The following is a 19,272-nucleotide window of genomic DNA, read 5'->3' as shown; positions in this document are numbered from 1 at the left end:
ATCCTTAGTCCATATTTTGAGATGTTCATTTCATTCATCACTGCCCCATCTGGGATTGATATAGCCCCAGCCCAGTGATCAGCACATTATATTCCTCTTGGGATGTTGATTGGTTCAAGAGAGGGAACATGGCCCAAGTCAGATTAACCATAGCCAAAGAAAGTCTATACAGGGAATTTTCCTTTGGAGTACCACTGGATTCTGAGTTGTTCAGATGTAGAGCTGCAGCTGTGAAGAGGCTGAATAAGAATGAATCCCAGCGGGCGCCTGGGTGGCTCAGTCGTTGGGCGTCTGCCTTCAGCTCAGGTCATGATCCCGGGGTCCTGGGATCGAGTCCCGCATCGGGCTCCCTGCTCAGCGGGAAGCCTGCTTCTTCCTCTCCCACTCCCCCTGCTTGTGTTCCCTCTCTCACTATCTCTCTCTCTGTCAAATAAATAAATAAAATCTTTAAAAAAAAAAAAAAAAGAATGAATCCCAGCTGGAAGGCTGACAGGTCATCTAGGTCCTAGTTTCATCACATGACCCACATCAAGCATAACCTGAAGCTGACCCTACCCTTGGACATTGCAGGTTCCTGGAGCTATAAATTTCCTTTTTTTTCGCAAGCCATCGTGGGTTGGAATTTCTGTTGCTTGCCACCAAAAGACTCCTGATTCTGGTGAAAATGTTATCCAAACTACAAAAAGAAACAGGAGGGACAGTTAATACTTTTTTTTTTTTTTTTTTACAGAATCTTAACAGCCTGGAATGTCCAGCCCCAAACTAAGAAGATAAGCTAAGACAAGCACAGATGTAAAGGCCTACAGTTAAGTCTCAAACAGACAAGTGCGGTGTTTAAATACAGAATGGGAAGTAGCGGCTTGAGAACTTAATCACCCTCTGAGACAGACAGCTTCTTAGAGATGCAGCGCCACCTTCAGGTCTGGAGGCCCTGAGCACGGGACCTGTGGCTTGGTTGGCGGAATCTTGATCCGAGTCCATTGATCAAAGGTGGGTCTCTGGATCTCCAGTCTCATTCCCACAGGCCATAGCATGCTTCGGTGCTCCCCTGCCTCTGACCACAACACACAGCTGACACCATCCTGTCCTTTTTGTTATTTCTCTTTTTTTTTTTTGAGGAGAGGGATACCACTTTTATTTTTTTATTATTTTTTATTGTTATGTTAATCACCATACATTACATCATTAGCTTTTGATGTAGTGTTCCATGATTCATTGTTTGTGCATAACACCCAGTGCTCCACGCAGAACGTGCCCTCTTTAATACCCATCCCCAGGCTAGCCCATCCCCCCACCCCCTCCCCTCTAGAACCCTCAGTTTGTTTTTCAGAGTCCATCGTCTCTCATGGTTCATCTCCCCCTCCGACTAGCTCCCCTTCATTCTTCCCCTCCTGCTATCTTCTTCTTTTTCTTTTTCTCTTAAGATATGTTGCATTATTTGTTTCGGAGGTACAGATCGGTGATTCAACACAATGGTCTTGCACAATTCACAGTGCTCACCATAGCACATACCCTCTCCAATGTCTATCACCCAGCCACCCCATCCCTCCCACCCCCCACCACTCCAGCAACCCTCAGTTTGCTTCCTGAGATTAAGAATTCCTCATATCAGTGAGGTCATACGATACATGTCTTTCTCTGATTGACTTATTTCACTCAGCATAACACCCTCCAGTTCCATCCACGTTGTTGCAAATGGCAAGATCTCATTCCTTTTGATGGCTGCCTCATATTCCCTTGTGTATATATACCACCTCTTCTTTATCCATTCATCTGTCGATGGACATCTGGGCTCTTTCCACAGTTTGGCTATTCCTCTTTTTTTTTTAATATTTTATTTATTTATTTGAGAGAGAGAATGAGAGATAGAGGCACAAGACGGGGGAGGGTCAGAGGGAGAAGCAGACTCTCCGCTGAGCAGGGAGCCTGATGCGGGACTCGATCCCGGGACTCCAGGATCATGACCTGAGCCGAAGGCAGTCGCTTAACCAACTGAGCCACCCGGGCGCCCTTGTTATTCCTCTTTCTGTTCCCAGTATTCCCCCAGGCCCTCTGTCTCCCCTCCCCGCCCCCCCCAATTACTGCAACTAACATTATTGAACTGTGGTACTACTTGCCAGGCATATGTATGCTAAATCTCCTTCATCCTCCCAAAGGATCTTATGAGATAGGTTCTATTTTCGTTCCCATTTGCAGATAAACAGATTTGCAAATGTTGAGGAATTTGTCCAAACTGTGCAGAAACCAGGCCTCTCTGTAACCGAAGTCCGTGTTCTCATACATTTCTGCTAAACCACGGAGATGTAAACTGGTAGTCCTAGACTGGAGTGTGTGGGGAATGGGGGAGATCCAGTTTTCAAACATGTTTTGTTAGATCACATGGCATTAAAACCATTTTTGAGCCAATGTTTAAAAGTCAGGAAATAGGGCGCCTGGGTGGCTCAGTGTTCAGCGACTGCCTCCACCTCAGGTCATGATCCTGGAGTCCTGGGATCGAGTCCCACATCGGGCTCCCTGCTTAGCAGGGGGTCTGCTTCTCTCTCTGACCCTCCCCCCTCTTGTGCTCTCTCTCTCTCTCTCTCTCTCAAATAAATAAATAAAATCTTTAAAAAATAAAAAAATAAAAGTCAGGAAATAGCACATAAAGATCAACTTCCTGATTCTCGGGAAAATAAGCAGTCAGAGGACTGGTGACATGGGGCTTCCATTGCTGCTTGGCCTGGGCCTCCTGGAGCCGCATGGCCGCTGAATGGGCCCTGGTTCCCCGTGACCCCCACTCCTATGGTGCCCACTGTTGGCTGTGCCTGCCCACTTGTCTCTGCCCTGTGGGCATATGAGTGCAGCTGTCCCTGCTTGGCCTCACCCTCCAACCAGCCTCAAAAGCTTCTGGCCACTGCCAAGCCTGGCAGTTTTCATTTTGTCCCAGAAATCTAACCACAGAGCCCAGATCCCATGGGGGCACAGCCACGCTGGCACTCAGGGCTCACCTGGTCACTTGGAGCACATACCTTTCCATTTTTCTCTCTGTACTGGCCCAGAGAAAAAAATTGAATCAGCTCCCGAGAGGCCTTGACCTAGGGAAGAAGATCTGGGAACAAACTTCACATCTTTGCCATTGAGGTTTTCAGTTGCACCCGGGAATCCTGAGAAAGGTCAGGTTGTGGCTTGGACACTTGAAAACACTCTAGCACTCTTACATGCTAGTAAGGGAAGACAGACAATAAATAAGATAAAGTTTTTTTCTACATGGTAATAACTGCTCTGGAGGAAAAAAAAGGCAGGCCAAAGGAGAGTGGTTGGAGGTTGAATTTTAAATAGGATGGTCAGCCTACAGGAGGTGAGGAAGCTAACCCTGCAGATATCTAGGAAAATGTACCAGTCAAAAGGAACAGCAAGTGCGAAGGCCCTGAGGCAGAGAGCAAGCCTGGTGTGTTTGAGGAGCAGTAAGGAGGCCAGTGTGTCTGGAGTGGAAGTGAACTAGGAGAAGAGGGGGCTTCAGGAAGTTGGGAGTGGGGACAAAAGATGGAGGAGGGCCAGTGTAGGGACTTCAGTCTTGAGTCATTGAGGTGGAGAGTCTTTGGAGGGCTAGGGGTGATGTAACTTAACTGAAAAAATTTTAATGTATTTTTTTCATTGTGATAAAATATATATAACATAAAATTTGCCGCTTTAAGCATTTTTAAGTGTACAGTTCAGCACTAAATACGTTTATGTTGTTGTTTGACCATTTTCGCTACCCACCTCCAGAACTCTTTCATCTTCCAAAACTGAAACTCATTAAACAATAATGTACCCATTAAACAATAGTGAGCCAGGCCCCTCTCCCTCCAGCCCTGATAACCAATATTCTGTCTCTATGAATTTGACGACTCAAAGTACCTTATGTAAGTGGGATCATACACTATTTGTGCTTTTATGTCTGGCTTATTTCACATAGCATAATGTCTTCAAGGTTCATCCATGCTGTAGCATGTGACAGAACTTTCTTCCTTTTTAAAAAAAGATTTTATTTATTTATTTACCTTAGAGAGAGAAAGAGAGTGTGAGAGCACGGGGGAGAAGCAGAGGGAGAAAGAGAAGCAGACTGCCCCTGAGCACAGAACCTGATGTGGGGCTCCATCCCACCACCCTGAGATCATGACCTGAACCAAAATCAAGAGTCAGCCATTTAGCCGACTGAGCCACCCAGGTGCTCCAGAACTTTCTTCCTTTTTAAGACTGAGTAATATTCCATTGTATGTATATATGACATATTTTGCTTATCCATTCATTTGCTGATGGACGTTTGGATTGTTTCTACCTTTTAGCTAGTGTGACTAATGCTACCATGAATGTGGGTGTACAAACATCTGCTCAAGTCCCTGCTTTCAGTAATTTTGGGTGTATCGGACCAGAAGTTGAAAAGCCTCACTCTGTAAGAATTGTTGAGAATGGATCATAGGAAGGCAAGAGCTAAAGCAAGGACCAGGGTGAGTAACATGGAGGTAGTGAGTAGTAGTTAGATTCTGGGTGTATTTTTCAGGGGTAGCTGACATAATGTGCTGGGTGTGAGAGAATTTAGGAGCAAGTCTTCCCAAACAATTGGGTGTTTAATGAGTCTGAGTCACCTTTTTTTGTTATTATATGCCCTTTCATTTTTTTTTAATGATTATTATTTTTATTGAAGTGTAATTGACACACTGTTACATTAGTTTCAGATATACAATATAGCAATTCAAAAACTGTATACATTATTCTGAGCTCACCACTACCGTCTGTCACCATATAATGTTATTCCAGTACTGCTGATTATATTCCCTGTGCTATGCCTTTCCTCCCCAGTTATACTCACTTTTGAAGATACTGAAGCAAGTTGCCAGACCAATGCCTGAAATATAACATTATTTACATAGAAACCATACAAAACAGAATTCATTTTATTTATTTTATTTTTTTAAAGATTTTATTTATTTATTCATGAAAGACAGAGAGAGAGAGAGAGGCAGAGGGAGAAGCAGTCTCCCAAGGAGCAGGGAGCCCGATGTGGGACTCAATCCTAGGCCCCTGGGATCATGACCTGAGCCAAAGGCAGACGCTTAACCATCTGAGCCACCCAGGCGCCCCAGAATTCATTTTAACTAGTACATATATGTTTATGTATATGCAAAGACAAAGTTCTACAAGAATACATGCCAAATTGTTAATCATGATTACCTCCAGAGCAAAAGGGAGGAAACAGAGGTGGGGTGGTCTAGGTTAATTTTATCTTTAGCTGCATTACTTTTTTTAAAAAAGTAGTATTTCAGGAGTGCCTGGGTGGCTCAGTCATTAAGCGTCTGCCTTCGGCTCAGGTCATGATCCCAGGGTCCTGGGATTGAGCCCCGCATCGGGCTTCCTGCTCAGCAGGAAGCCTGCTTCTCCCTCTCCCACTCCTCATGCTTGTGTTCCCTCTCTTGCTGTGTTATCTCTCTGTCAAATAAATAAATAAAATCTTAAAAAAAAAAAAAGTAATATTTCAGAGGGGTGCCTGAGTGGGGTAGTAGGTTGAGCATTCAGCTCTTGGTTTTGGCTCAGGTAGGGGCCTCAGGGTCATGGGATCAAGACCCGTGTTGGGCTCCACGACGGGCACAGAGTCCGCTTGAGGTTCTCCCCCCTCTCCCTCTGCCCCTCCTGCTTGTGCTCTCTCTAAACTAAATACATCTTTAAACGGGGAGCCTGGGTGGCTCAGTCATTTACCGTCTGCCTTCAGCTCAGGTCATGATCCCAGAACATGGGATCGAGCCCCGCATCAGGCTCCCTGCTCCGCGGGAAGCCTGCTTCTCCCTCTCCCACTCCCCCCTGCTTGTGTTCCCTATCTCGCTGTCTCTTTCTCTGATAAATAAGATCTTTAAAAAATAAAAAAATAGTAAAAAAAATCTTTAAAAAGTAGTATTTCATATATCACTCATGTAATTAAAAACTTGAAAAACCCTAAAAAATTAAAAACTTGAAGAACCCTAATAAACATCGTATACACTTCTGAAAAAAGGAGAGGCCGATTTAATTTAGGACCAAGTCCTCTCAGACAACTGAGTGTTTAATGAGTCAGATTCACTTTTGAAGCTACTTAATCGCTACCGAAGTGGCCTGAAATCACCAGTTCATGCTGGAAAAAAAACAGGAGACCTTCATTTGGCTCAGTCTACCGAGAGACAAAACCCTTCTGGCTAGTGTGGGGCCACAGCCAGCAACAGGCCGGACAGCCTTTAAAAAGTCAGTAATTATGTGGCCTTAAAAACTAGAGTTTAATCACATGTCAAACAATAACCATTTCAACAACAATAAAATGGCAGCAGTTAACTGTCTACTCTTACATAGTACTGTTACTGGAGTCAGATTTTTGGGGCCCCACAATGACAGAAACGAGTCCAGACCCCAAAATCAAAGGCACAGGCTTTACTGGGGTTCCAGCTCCAGCTGAAAGAAGACACAGCACCAACAGACGGTCAGACTACTTTGTGGAACAGAACAGTCTCCACTTGGAGAAAGTTACTGCTCAGAATCCCACTCCCCGCTGATATGCTAATGAGGGAAAGGGGGGAAGCCTCCTTCTGATTGGTTGGAAGGGCCTCGTTCTGATTGGTCGATAATGGCAGGTAAGTCCCGCAGCTCATTGGTTCTTTTTGGAGCCAGGGTCCTCTGCTTTAAGTCCAGCTTGTCTATGGGCTGCGTCATGGCCGCATCGTGTTCTGCTCTGTAGGAAATGTGGTTTTACAATAACAGCCAACAGAAAGTGCTCCAGGTGCATAATGTTTTTCACTTGGGGCTTGTTCCCACCATCTCTGTCTCATTATGATGTTTAAGTCATATTATTTAATATTGGGGTAGCAAACGATGAGGCTGTGGGGATGCTTAGAGCATGCTCCCCTGCCCTATAGTTTCCACATAGCAGCCAGGAATAATTCTTTTATGCTTTAATAATCCAGGTCATACTGGGGCGCTTGGCTGGCTCAGTCAGTAGAGCATGCAACTCTTGACCTCAGGGTCGTGAGTTCAAGTCCCATGTTGGGCGTGGAGCCTACTTAAAAAAAAAAGATTTAAATAATCCAGGTTATACTAAGCAAACAAATGAAACTCAATCACCTCTGGAGGATGCTGGGTGTGGTAGGACAACCGTAGGGTGGCCCCCAAAGGTGGCCTCTTAGTGTTAACACCTTTGTGTAATCCCCTTCCCAACCAAGTCATTTAGCTCAGAACCAAGTCTTTCCCCAGTCAAGCCTTTCTGTGAGACCATAGCACCCACCAACATCTTGATTACAGCCTGGTGAGAGACTGCAGCAGAGGACCCAGCTAACCAGGCTGGGATTCTGCAGCCACAGAAACTGTATGAGATAATAAATGTGCATTGTTTTAAGCCACTACTTTGGTAATTTGTTATGTGGCAATAGAGAAGGAATGGACTAGGGAATTAATTCATTATTTTGAAAATTTATAAAGGTAAAGAGCCAGGTATGTATTCTGCCTGTCCTATGAGAGGTAACCAAAGAGCTGATGTAGGAAACTTTTCATATATATATATATATATATATATATATATATATATATATACACATACATACATATATATATACATATATATACACATACATACATATATGTATACATATATATATATATATTCCAGCTAAAGAAAGAAGGAAGAAATGAAATTTCAACACTTTGAAAGTTCTTTTTTTTTTTTAATTACACTTTGAAAGTTCTAAAGAATGAACAGATCTAGGCAAAAATCATTTGTGGTTGCATATATAATGTTACGAGGGGCAATCAAACATTATGCATCTTCTAACAAAATTATCAATGAAATAATCTTGCCAAAAAAAAGTAAACTTGAATCTGATCAGGTCTCTGGATATAACTACCAGTTTATAAAGAAAAATCCAGAGGAACATGTTAAATAATACCACAGGGATATAAGCAGCAAAATTCAGATGGTAGGAAACTCTATAGGACAAATGACCCAGTTTTCTCAATAGAAAAATAAAGCAGAAAAATAGATTTGAAGGAGAATCCTGGATCCTCAAAAAATTAAAGGTAGAACTACTATATGATCCAGAAATTTCACTACTGGGTATAAATCCAAAGGAAATGAAATCACTATATCAAAGGGATATCTGCACCCCTGTGTTCACTGCAGCATTATTTACAATAGCCAGGACATGAAAACAACCTAATTGTCCATTGACAGATGAATGGATAAAGCAGTTGTGATATATATATATATGCAATGGAATATTATTCAGTCATAAAAAGAAGGAAATCCTGCCATTTGCAACAACATGCATGGACCTTGAGAGCATTAGGCTAAGTAAATAAGTCAGAGAAAGACAAAACCTGTATGATTTCACTTATATGTGGAATCTAAAAACAAAAACTAAATGAAACTCAGAGAAGAGATCAGATCTGTGGTTACAAGGCAGGGGATGGAGGGTAGGGGAAATGGAAGAAGGCAGTCAAGAGGTACAAACTTCCAATTATAAGATAAAGAAATACCGGGGATGTGATGTACAACATGATGATTATAGTTACCACTGCCAAAGGTGTATTTGAAAAGCGCTAAGAGAGTAAATCTTTTTTTTTTTTTTAAGATTTTATTTATTTATTTGACAGAGCGACAGCGAGCACAAGCAGGCAGAGTGGCAGGCAGAGGGAGAGGGAGAAGCAGGCTCTCCACCGAGCAGGGAGCCGGACGCAGGGCTTGCTCCCAAGACCCCAGGATCATGACCCGAGCTGAAGGCAGCTGCTTAACCGACTGAGCCATCCAGGCACCCCAAGAGAGTAAATCTTAAAAGTTCTTATCACAAGAAAAAAAAAACCTTCCTTCCTTCCTTTTTTTTTTTTTTTTGTTTCTATATGAGGTGATGGATGTTAATTAAATTTATTGCGGTAATTATTTCACAGTTTATGTAAGTCAAATCACTATGCTGTACACTTTAAACTTACACAATGTCATATGTCAGTTGTATCTCAATAAAAATGGAAGAAAAAAAGGAGAATCCTAGAGAGTAAAATAGATTCAAGAGCTCTTTTAACAATTGTGATTCTTTATTCTTATTTGGATGCTGATTCAATAAACTTTATGAAAATTATTGATAAGACAGTTGGGGCAATTGAACATAAATAGTTTACAATATTCAGGACTTACTCATTTTTTTAAGTGTGATGATGGTTTTGTTGTGGGTTTTCTAAAAAGAGCCTTATGTTTTAAAGATATATATAAATACAATGCATAAGTGAAATGATAAGACATCTGGGATTTACTTCAAAATAATCTGTTTGGGTGGAGAGGAAGATATGGATGACTCAGCATGAATCAGTGATGAAACTGTGTGATGGGTATATGAGTATTCATATACTATTCTCTCTACTTTTATATGTTGGGATATTCCATAAAAAATAATAATAAAAACCCTAAGTCCAATCATGTCCCTCCTTTAATGTTTTCCATCTCACTCAGAGTAAGAGCTAGAATGGTCTGTAAGTTTCCCCATTACTTCTGACCCTCCTTCCTCTTCACTACTTCTCTGAGCTCATCTACTAGCATTCTCCTTCTTGTCATTCTGTGTGACCCTCATTGACCTCCTTGTTGCTTCCTGAATACCCCGAAGCATGCTCCTACCTCAGGGCCTTTGCACTTGCTATTCCTATGGCTTTTAAACCTTTGCTCCTCTACCAGGTATCCCAGTGGCTGTTTTTCTCACTTCTTTTAGGTCTCTGCTCAGATGTCAACCCCTCAGAGAGGGCTTCCTAGATTATCCCGCATAAAATAACAATATCTACCCAATATCAATGTTCTTCTTGTCCCTATTTTCTTGCCCTTGTTTTTCTCCGTAGAGCTTGTCATACATTATACTTTGACATACATTATAGTTCACCTGCTTGGTTTCTTGATGGTCTTTCTTCTCCAACTAGATGTAATTCCGGGAAGGCAGGCAAGGACTTAAAAAATTTTTCAATCACTATAGCCCCAATGCCTAGATCAGTGCCTGGTACATAGTAGGTGCTCAATAAATATTTGTGAGATAAATGAATACTTGTTCAGCCTGCACTTGTCTTTTGTTCTTTATTATGAATAATTTCAAACATACAGAAAAGTAGAAAGAATCATATAATGAACATCCATATACATCCCTTAGATAAAACGATTGTGAACATTTTGCCATATTGGCTTTATCTCCTTTTTCTTTTTTGGCTGAAGTATTTTAAAGTATTTATAGTCAACATGCCATTCATTTCATCCCTAAATATTTCAATATGCATCCTTTAAAAAAAAAAATCAGACCCTTCTTTACTGAGCCACGATACAATTGTAACACCTAACAAAACAAACCCCAAATCTGTGCTCTATCGAATCCCTCCATATCCACATTTACCCCAAATGGCTTTTACACTTGATTCAAACCAGGACCCAGTGAAGGTCCACAAATTGTGTTTGATCATATCTCATAAGTCTCATTAAGCCTAGAATCTCCTCTTCTCTCTCTCTCCTCCCTTTTTTCCCAGGTCATTGGCTGGTTGGAGAAACGAAGTCCATCGTCTTACTGGTAGAACGCCCTCCCTTCTTAGCTTTGTCTGATTGCTTTCTTGCGATACTTAACTTCACCCTCTCGCTCCTGTATTTCCAGTACACTAGAAGCTAGATCTAAAGGTCTGATCAGATTTTGGCCAGATATTTTTGGCAAGAATTCTTCCTAGGTGGTGCTGTGAGTGTCCTGTTGCATCACACTAGAAGGCTCAGAGTCACTGGCTGTCTCATTAGCAAAGCTAAGATTGATTACTGGGTTCCGGTGGTGAAAAGCCGAGCCCTGCATTGTAGTTATTTCTTCACTTGTAACCAGTAAGAGCTCTGTGGGCCGAGGATTTGGCACCACGTGACTATTTAGCCTTCCTTGAACCTTTCACCTCATGGTTTCAGCATACAATAATGATGTTGCCTGAGTCAATTATTTTATCCAGGGTTGTAAAATTCTAGTGCTATTCTTCATTCATCACTTATGAGGGGGCATTGTTGTGTCAAGATGAGCTTCCTACACTCATTGACTAGGGCAGAATAAAGTCTTTCCCTTTAGGGGCACCTGGCTGGCTCTGTCAGTGGAGCTTCCGACTCTTGATCTCAGGTCTTGATCTCAGGGCTGTGAGTTCAAGTCCCATGTTCGGTGTGGAGCCTACTTAAAAAAAAAATTCTTTTTAATTACTGTTTTTCAGAACAGTTGGTTATCAGAACAATTGGTTAACTGAGCCACCCAGGTGCCCCAAAAGATTTTATTTTTTTAGTAATCTCTACTTCCAACATGGGGCTCGAACTTACAACCCCGAGATCAAGAGTCACATGCTCTATCGACTGAGCCAGCAAGGTGCCCCGATACATTACTATTATCTTAACACCAGAGTTTTATTTAGGCTTTGGTTTTTCCACTAATGTCCTTTTTCTGTTCCGGATCCATTCTAGGATCACTCATTCATTCTTTCCTTTTGACCCTTAAAAATGACCCAATTCAATCAAGTGAGAGCCCTGGCAGGTGGCCCTGTGTCCTCTTGACTTGACCATGACCCGAAATAGTCTTTGATAAGCTCCCCTTTGCTTTCTGGCCCAACAAGATGCCCCAGGCTCACCTGGATTTGGTTTCCTTGCCAACATTTAAAAAGTGGTAGATTTAACTGGCAGGTGAGGATTTTAGTTTTTCCTGCAAAGTCAGCGGATGTGGCAACACTGAATCTGCATTCCAGCTTGGCAGAGATTGGCTGCAGCCTCATAGAGCTGCCCCATTTAGAAAGGGTGTGTATGGTCCCCCAGTTTGACACAATCCTCACCACTCCCTATAACCAGTTTGCACCGTGCCTTTATGTAAGCTGGCTGGATTCTGTAGGCACGTGAGGTTGCTTCCTCCGGAGGGCTTCAGAACAGCCTGCTTCCCGGCTCCCTTCTGTCTTTCCTTCATATTTAGGAAGCGTCTCCTATGTGTCGACCACCATGTGAGGCGCTGCAGTTCCAATGGCAAACAAGACAGTATGTGGGTCTTTGGCCCGTTTGATCTTGGATCCATTCTGCCATCTTTTGCAAATGACATGGCCAGCTGACTTCCAGCTAAGTTGAGGCAAAAAGAGGAACTGGCAGGGGATGGGATGGTGGGACAGAGGGAGGAGCGAGGATGTTCCCCTCTTCCCAACTTCAGGGAGCGTTTTGCAGCAGAGGCTGAGTCTCCTCTATGGCTTAGCTGCTCACCTGGCAGCCCCTGCTGTGGTTCTAGCTCCTCCTCGATGGCCCCAGAGAGGGACACCACCTGCTCCCCAATGCCCTGGCTGTGAAGGCAGCCACCATCCCCTACTCGGCTTCTCAGCTGTTGGCTCATCTGTGTAATCCGTTGCGTGTGTGAACTTCCCTCTGGTTGAAAGCCCTAGAATCGTTTCTGTTTTTCTGAAACCATAGACCTGGCTCCTAACCTCATAGAGCACATACCGATTCCTTTATCTGCATTTACTTGCTTTGTGACTCTTGGCAAGTTATTTAATCTCTCTCAGCCTCCGTCTTCCTTATCAGGAATATAGGATAATGGTAGTACCCATTTCGTATTCTTGTTGTAAGGATTAAGTGCAATGCTGCGTATAAGGTGCTTAGCTCAGTATCTGGAACATAATACACCTTCAAAAATGCTACTTATTCTTGGGGCGCCTGGGTGGCTCAGTTGGTTGAGCGACTGCCTTCGGCTCAGGTCATGATCCCAGGGTCCTGGGATCGAGTCCCGCATCGGGCTCCCTGCTCAGCGGGGAGTCTGCTTCTCCCTCGGACCCTCCCCCATCTCATGCTCCCTCTCTCTATCTCATTCTCTCTTTCAAATAAATAAATAAAATCTTTAAAAACAAAACAAAAATGCTACTTATTCTTATTCTAGGCTACAGGGTTTAAACTGTACCTGACCCCACCAGAGACAACCACGGACTTCTTTCTGTCTGGCCCTGCAGACAGACAGCTGGTGTTTATCGAGCACCTTACTATTACCAAGGTCTTGTTTAATCTTGATAAATATCTTTAAGGTATAGGTATTACTAATCTCCCCATTTCCCAGAGGAGGAAGTAAAAGGACAGAGAGGGAATAACTTGCTCAAGGTCTCACAGCTAGTATAGAAGAGGGAGCATGGTTGGAACCTGTGTGAGCTGCCTTCAGAGCCCAGGCCCTTTAACCTGTATATAAACTCCATGCAATATGTTTGACTCCGTTTGTTAGAATATGTACAAATGTGTCTCTCCCCTCCAGTAGCTCACAGCCTAGCTGGAGAGATAGGCTTGCTAATTGCTAAGCATGATGCAATGTGGTGGTGCAGATCATTCTTTTGTGTGCTTGTTCATTCAATCATTCATTCATTCAGCAAGCTCTGGACACCAATGATGTGCCAATCACTGGAATAAGGGCCGGTGAGGAGGCAGGTGTTGGGGAACCCAGACCTGCACACCTTTTCTAGCCACTGAGTACAGAGTGGTGGAATGGGAGGCTTCTGACATTTCCTGTTTTTATTCCTCCAAAGCACAGGGCTTTGGAGTCAGATACATTTGAGTTTGCCTCCTCCTTCTTGATTTACTTGCTCTGTGACCTCATGCAAATCACTTAATCTCTCTGTGCTCATTTATACATGTAAAACTGGGGATGATGATAATACTTTACAAGTTTAATGTTAGAATGAGATGATGAATACAGAGCTCTTAGCAGAGTGCTCAGCACACAGGAGGGCTTAGTTATTAGTTAGTATTATTTGTTGATGATGTGGCTGATTACCCATGACCCCCAACGATGGAAAACTTTTGTTCTAAATACTGTGTCCCTTAGTTTGGCAATGTTTTGCTTTTCTAACAGCCAGATGCGTTCCTTCTGGCTTTTCAACTGACAAGTCTCAGCAGGGTGAAAACAATGCTAGCAGGCATGACAGACAAATCATTATTGAAGACACAAAGTCAGCTGTTGATTTCCAGGTTCTACACAGAAGCCCTGGGGAGAACTGGAAGCTCTGCAGCCTTCCTCCGCCCTCCCAGCAAGCCCAACCCTGCCTGGGTCCAGATCAGTCATGCCTGGGTGGGTTTAAAGGCCGCAACCCATTCTAATGGAGAAGTTACTAACTTCATTCCACAAACTTGGATGGGAAACAGGTAAGATTGTTTATCTTTCTGTAACAATGTAATTTCTTTTTCTGGCTGCTTCTTCCAGGAAGCGGAAACTTAATATCAACCAATTCCAAGTCTAAAGATGAGCTATATGCTGAAGACTCCCAAATAAAAGTCTTCAGCGTCTTCTCTGAAATCTAGGCACACATTTCTCTGTCTTCTTGACAATCTCACATGGATGTTTAATAAGCATCTCCAAATGAATAATCACCCAAAACTGAACACCAGAATTTTCTTCCCAACCCTGCTCCGATGTCTTCTCCATCACTGGAATTTCAAGCGTGATGGGGTGAGAGGAGTGTTTTTTTTCTTATTCATAATTAGCGTTTTCCAGCCAGACCTGAGTTTATGCTAATGAGGCGACTCTTGGTGGGCTCCTAGAGAGCTTCAAACGGGGCTGGTTGCCAGGGGAAACCAACCCTGAGATTAGAGGATTGGAACTTTCTGCCCTATTCCCTCCCTCCACCTGCTGGGACGAGATAGGGGCTGGGGATTGAGTTAATCTTCAATGGCCGATGATTTAATCAATCATGCCTAAATAATGGGACGTCCATAAAACCCCCCAAACGATGGGGTTTGGAGAGCTTCCGGGCTGGTGGAACACACAGAGATGCTGGGGTGGGGGTGGCACATTCTGAGAGGACATGGGAGATCCGAGTGTTCTCCCCCAATGCCTTACCCTATGCTTTTCTTCCATTCATCTGTTTCAGAGTTGTATCCTTTATAAAAAAACAGTAAATGGAAATAAAATGTTTCCCTGAATTTTGTGAGCTGTTCCAGGATTATCAAACCTGACAGGTGGTTGTAGGAATCCCCAACTTTGTAGCCAAGTTGGATAGAAATGTGGGCACTGTGGGCACCCATCCCTTATGACTGGCGTCTGAAGTGTGGCAGTCTTGTGGGGCTGAGTCCTTAACCTGTGGGGTCTGTATATTCCAAGTAGCTAGTGCCCAAATTGAATTAAATGATAGGACAGCCAGTGGGAGTCCAGAGACTCAGAAAATGGGTTTATGTGGGGAAAAAAACTCCCATGCATTTGGTGTCAGAAGTGTTTTGAGTAGAAACAGATCTTAGGAGTACTGCCCCATCAGAATGCACGTTCAATAGGACGGGGATCTGGGGATGTTGGGGACACTGCTGTAGTCCCATCTGCCTAAACCCCAGCTGGTGCTTGCCTGTCACATAGTAAGTGCTTAATAAATATTTGTTAACTTAATGAATTTGGGGTTCACCACTCTTTTCCCCAGGATGGTGTTTAAGTTCCAAAGCACTTACGAAGTGCTATGATGATCAAGGAAAGGTATCGACTGAGCTGCCCACGTGTCTGCCGCCTGCTCCCCTCCTTCTCATCAGTCCTCTGCAGTCCGGCCGTCGTGGATGTCACTGACTTCCCTGATGGATGGATGATTTTCAGCTTTTCCTTTACTTTATCCTGTGGATGACTCACACCTTCGTGAAATTATTTCTGTTCTTGATTTTCATGATGCAATGTGCTCATTTTCTTCCATTGGGTCTGAAGACCCAATGATAATTGCCTGTAGGGAATCCCTCTCTGCATGTCCCCTAGGCACCAAAATTCAACAAGTCCAATATTTAAAAACCCTCCAAACAGCCAGGGTTGCCCTTCTTGGGCAAATGGAATCATGGAATCACCAACCGTTCACTTGTCCAAGATGGAAAACCTGGCCCTTGTCCTCAATTCCTGTCTTCTGCTTAGTTGCGCATCTAATCCGTCACAAATTCTAGCAATCCCACTTCCTTCTATGTGGAACCGTCTCCTTCCTACAGCCACTCCTGTAGCTCACATTGCCATCTTTTCTCAGATCACAGCTCTTCTGGTATCTTTTCTGGTCCCCTTCCAATCTCTTCTCCGCACAGAAGCCAGAGGGATTTTTCTAGAATGCCAACTTGATCCTCAGTTGAAAAACCTTCCATGACTTTGATTACTCTTGGGATAAATTCCATTTTTTTTTAAAGATTTTATTTATTTATCTGACATGGAGAGAGAGAGAGAGAGCACAAGCAAGGGGAGCGGCAGGCAGGCAGAGGCGGAGGGAGAAGCAGGCTCTCCGCTGAGCAGGGAGCCCGATGCGGGGCTCGATCCCAGGACGCTGGGATCATGACCTGAGCTGAAGGCAGCCGCTTAACCGACCGAGCCACCCAGGAGCCCCTCTTGGGATAAATTCCTTAACCCTACTTATGATGACCTGCCTGGTCCAGCCCCACCATGGCTTACCTTCTGCCCTCTAGACAAGCAGAACTTTCTTTTCCTCAACCTGCCATGATTATCAATGCTATGCATTCTTAAAGGAAGACAAGAATTATGCTTTTCTTCCTTCCTTTTAAAAGTTTATTTATTTATTTACTTTTAATAATTTCTACATCCAATGTGGGGCTCGAGCTCATGACCCTGAGATCAAGAGTTGCATGCTCCTCTGACTGAGCCGGCCAGGCTCTACATTCTTGCTAACAGTGATACTTGTCTGTAACACAGCCCTTCTCCGTTTCTCCTTCATCTCCTCCATTTCTTCCCTTCATCTGGTAGCTCTTATGTAACATCCCGCCAGGTATCAGCTTAAAAACCAGCCCTCCAGGAAGTTTTCCCCATCTTCCCAAGTCTGGTACAGCACAGAATGCTATGTGTTCACTCAGCTGGGGTGTTTTTACTTCCTGGTCTCATAGCTGGACTATATCTCCCAGGCTCCTGTGCTGATGATGGGGCCATGTGACTCTTGGCCATGGCTTGAACACCTGTTCAAATCCTAATCAGTAAAAACCTCTTAGGTCACCCTGCCCTCTTCAGTCTCTCTTTTCCTCCTCTGCCAGGTGGATGCAGGGGACCCCAAGGAGAACTCTGACACCCCACGGGAGGGGAGTGGACCCCTTAGATAAAAGGAGCCTGGATCCCTGAATGACTGTGTGGAATAGAGCCCTGCCTGCCCTCTCCCCAACCAGCACTTAATTGTAATGTGAGTGAGAAGTAAACTTGGTCGCATTGAGTCACTGAGACTTAGAGGTTGTTTATTATCACAGTGAGCCTACCCTGGTAAATGCAGTTGGACGAATTGCTCTTGCCTCCCCACCCCCATTCTCCCATAGAATTCTTTACCTCCCACCACAGCACTTAGCAGAGTGAATGCAACAGCTTCTCACCTGGCTGTCTCCTCACCTGATCGGGAGCTGTGGGAAGACAGGGATGGCCCATGCCTGTCTAGTCCTTGGTGTAAGCTGCCATTCAGCTTTGCACCTGGCTTGTTGCAGCCATTAAATAAATATTTGTGGAATTGCTTTATGGTTGTTGAGTTCTCTGTTCCTGAATGCCTATTCTGGTCACTTGCCCAGGACTGGGATTCCTCCTGCATCTTGCCAGGCTCCTCTCCTGACACCCTAGACCTGCCTCTGAACCAGTCCTGTAGCCGGGGCTCCCAGATGACACAGTCCCTGAGGCTGGTCCGCCTCCTGGAATTCCCCATCTTGCCACCGTTCCCAGGCCTGGGCCTCCGCCCCCCTGTCAGGATCTCTGACGCGGCCTGGTTTTCTCATGCCTGCTTTTCTCATGCTTGCTGTCTGCCTTGTGGATGTCACATCCCTTTCTGCTGGACTGGATTTCCTCCTGAGTCTTGTAATTTTCCCAGTTGCATGCCAAAGCTCTGGCAATGGGGACAATCACCGAGATAGGTTGTTAGCGAAAAGAAATCAGGTATGAAAAGGGGTATACAGTGTGCAGTCATTTGTGAAAAAATAAAATGGGTAAAGTACATTGGAATTTGCATAAGACATCTTCAGAAGAACATATCAAAAACTGAAAACAGGACAGGGGTAGGGGAGTAGAGACCTGGGAGTTGGGGAGAGGGGGGTTATCTTTTACTGATTTATTCTTTGTGGTGGGCTGAATAAGGGCTCCTCCTCCCCAAGATGTCCACATCCTACTTCCTAGAATTTGTTACCTTACATGGCAAAAAGGACTTTAGAGACGCAATTCAGTTAAGGACCTTGACTTGAGAGATTATCTTGGATTACGTGGAGGGGCTCAAAGTAAGCACAGGAGTCCTTATACGTGGAAGTTGAGAGAGTCAGAATGAGGGAAGTAGAGGTAGTGTGGTGGGGAGAGAGTGGTGTGTGCGTGTGTGCATGCGTATGTGAAGAGAGAGAGAGGGATTCTATAAGAGTGAAGAAAACTGTAGAAGGCCACACAGCTGATTTTTATACGTTACCAGGGAGGGACCTGAGGGAAGAGGAGAATGAGAGAGTGTGGGAGCACCAAGAAAGTAAGAATAGAAAAGACTGCACTAAAAATGCACAACATGATTCCACTTACGGCTCCATGTAAAATCACCCCAAGAACGTGGGTAAACATAGAAGGGGAGAAAGTTCATGCAAGAGAACCTACCAAGCACGAGTCCACAATGATGACAAAATGTTTACCAGGGATGGAAGAGAAGGAAAAACACAAAAGACCACAACAGTGTGAAACCTCAGGCTCTAGCAGACCTGATCTGGACAATTATCCTGGTTCCACCGCTTTCCTACCGTGAGACTCCAGACAAGTGCCTTAATCCCTCTGAACCTCAACTTCAACTTCTTCCTCCTCTGGCAAATGTGGGTACTGACAGAATCTTCCTCAGAGTGTCGCCGTGAGGCGTGAACATGGAACGAGGTCATGTCTGGAAGGCACCCTGCGCCCATGCCTGATGTGCCATAAGGGTTTAATAAGCGGACATCACAAACCTGCCAGGGCCATCCCGTAGTTCTCCCAGGCTTCGCAGCCTGGCCAGGAGCAGTGGCCCAGATGTGCTCCCCACCCCCCGGATGACCACAGACCTGCCAGCCTCAACACCACCTCCCGTGGTAGGAAGGACAGACTCTGGGGCAAGAGTGCTGCCCCAGTCACTGGCCGGGGGAACTTGGATCAGGTTTCCTTCTTTCTTGTGGCTGAGTAAGATGCCATGGCATTTATACCCCATATTCTTGTCCTCTGATTCTCCACGTCAACTTGACTGTAGAATAAATCCCTAAATCTACTTATGTCTGTTTCTGGGCCATCTGCTCTGTTACGCTGACTTTTATTTCTATGCTAATGCTGCACCATTTAATTATTGTCGTTA

Source organism: Callorhinus ursinus, unplaced genomic scaffold, assembly GCF_003265705.2.
Source record: "Callorhinus ursinus isolate GAN/ISIS: 27379988/994484 unplaced genomic scaffold, GSC_fseal_2.0 scaffold85, whole genome shotgun sequence".
Classification (NCBI taxonomy): domain Eukaryota; kingdom Metazoa; phylum Chordata; class Mammalia; order Carnivora; family Otariidae; genus Callorhinus; species Callorhinus ursinus.
The sequence above is the reverse complement of the archived record's forward strand: the minus strand, read 5'-3'. Positions refer to the sequence as shown.